Source organism: Pteropus alecto, unplaced genomic scaffold (genome assembly GCF_000325575.1).
Source record: "Pteropus alecto unplaced genomic scaffold, ASM32557v1 scaffold75, whole genome shotgun sequence".
Taxonomy (NCBI): Eukaryota; Metazoa; Chordata; class Mammalia; order Chiroptera; family Pteropodidae; genus Pteropus; species Pteropus alecto.
The window spans coordinates 5,293,826-5,296,241 of record NW_006440638.1 but is presented as its reverse complement, the minus strand read 5'-3'; the positions used below and the strand labels follow the sequence as shown (position 1 = coordinate 5,296,241).

General features: G+C 36.9%; 1 long non-coding RNA gene across 1 annotated transcript; it reads left to right on the top strand.

The window, feature by feature from the left end:
• The first annotated feature begins 6 nt into the window (after positions 1-6).
• LOC112484319 lies at positions 7-1,843 on the top strand. Its single transcript, XR_003047993.1, has 2 exons — positions 7-1,010; positions 1,464-1,843. It is a non-coding gene; the product is annotated as an uncharacterized LOC112484319 (long non-coding RNA).
• The last annotated feature ends 573 nt before the right edge of the window (positions 1,844-2,416 follow it).

Below are 2,416 nucleotides of genomic sequence, written 5' to 3'. Positions count from 1 at the left end.
AGGGAAATTTGAATCTTTGGATTGAATGAGAGGATTTATCCAACCCATAATTTAACTCATGCAAAGGAAAAATGTGTATAGGACATAAGGGCTTAGGGGAGAGACTCTCTTTTATCTGCAGCCAATTCCACCAACACCACTAGCTCCTATTGTTGAGAACATTAGGATGCCAGGGGAGCTACAGGAAAAACAAAGTCTAGGCCAGTTTTCATTAGTCAAATGATTCATTAGATCCTAGATTCCAATGATGAGAAGTAACCATGGCACTCGCGTTCAGTTTACAGTTGATACAGACAGCATGCCAGGTAAAGTGAGATACTTGCATGGCTGGATCTTGGCAGAATTAGTTATGCCAGTCAGAGAAAGGGAGGACTTTCCAGATGTACTAATATTATCTCCATGACAGATACATCTAGCTTTAATTCTCCCTCTTCTCCTACCCCTCCTTTTCTTCCCCTTACCCTCTTCTCTCTCCTTTGCATAGATTTCAGGATCTCTGGTTAAGCAAAGTAAAACTACAACTGATTTGAACAGTTCGTTTCTCCTTCAACTATGCAGGGAAGATTTATGCAGAAACCTATACACTATCATTTTAATTCAAATACTAGAAAAACAACATTTATAAAAAGAAAATTCATCTCACATGAAAAATTAGAAATTTAAATATAAGGCATTACAATAAGTGTCTTTATTTGTAATCTCAGTGAGATTTAAAGAAATGTTGCCTACTTCTGGAACAGGCAGCAGAGAAAAAGAAACATTCTGATGAGGTAAAATTTTAAGAAAGTTGAAAAATATGATGACCACATTTTAAAGTATAATGGGGACACTGGAAGAGTAAATTGCATAAAATAACACAATAAAGTAAAAGAGATTTTAGAAATTTTCCCAGAAATCAGATAAACACGAAGTATAAAAAGAAAAGTGATTCCAGAGGAACAGATACATCAATTTATGCACAGCAAAAATGCCAGAAGTGGAAATCAGATGGAGCCAAGAGAATAATAAAGGTAAGAAAACTTATTTGCAAAAGGAACAGACTAAATTCTCTAGGTAAATGAATTTATCTTATATCAGAAAAATTCATTAAAATACTTGTGATTTTTACAAAGCAATTATTACATGCCTGCACAATGGAAGACATTGTTAAAGCCTTAATAGAATGGTTTCTGTGGCCTAACTTCCACGATATTCCCACAGTCTAGTTCATTTCTCTTACAACAGAGATTGATCAATTCAGTACTCTAATTACAGGTGTTTAAAAGGACCAAAGGATGTGGAACAAAAAGATAATTCGATAAAGATACTTGATGCCTTGCCTCCATTTTCCTATGCCTGCCTTTCAATAGAGACCTTACCACTTCTGAGATTCTTTCCCTCAGGATGATGTGACATATAGAGATGTGGTGTCATGGAGTCATTCAGAACAGGGGTTTCCTTTGCCTGTCTTTTCTTACCCCTAGGAGAACAAAAGAAAAGCATCACATCCCCGGACATCATTCTGCCCATCAAGTCCTAGATCCTGGGTTTAAATACCATTCTCCATTTGAACTGGGCTCTTTGAGAAATGGTTATACCCAGGGTTGAGCCATGGACAAGTACAAGATGAGCCTCAAATGACTTACAGAAAAGCCAAGGAGTTGTTCAAGGAAGGATTGTAGCATGTCAAAGCATGAGGAACCAAATTGAAAGGGCCCCCACCAACGAAATTAAGGAAATTCGAGGAGCAAAATATTGATAGGAAGAGATCAATTACCTATTGAATAAAATAGGACACCATACGTCCATACAGATATACTTAGAAATAAATGCATAAATTAAAAGCTTGATGAAGACAAAGATACATATAGTCTCAATTTACTTTCTCACAATTTTTTTTTTTTTTAATTTTAAAGAGTGAATGAGTAACTTACAGCAGACCTTAGCAGCTCCTACCATAATCAAGTGATTGAAGTGATCATTGTCAGTAATGGGATGAAGTGCAACTGAGTACCAACTGATAAGGTGCAATATGATACAGCATCTCAGGGATCTTGACATGTCATTTAGGATAGCACGTACTGAGTAGATTTTGTTTTAATGCTTGATGAGTTGGCCTTCTCTCGTGATATGACTTTTGTCCAGTACTTGGTGTTTATCTGGTCAGGAATTGGGCTTAGTTTGCAGTTTCTTGTTATGGTTACCCTAGGTATACCCCAGGCTTAAAATTCTTCTAGTGATAACTTGTATTCAGAATATGGCCTAGTTAGCTAGAGGGTTTACTGAAACCCTCAGAGGGAATTTGTTTCTTACAGCATTGTCAGCTATAATTCCGTTCTTTTTTACTTAGAGATTGTTAGCCTGGAGGTGGGAAATTGGGGACAGAGTGTTCTCTGATGTTCAAGCAGGCATTGTCAGTTTCCTGAGGTCACACACC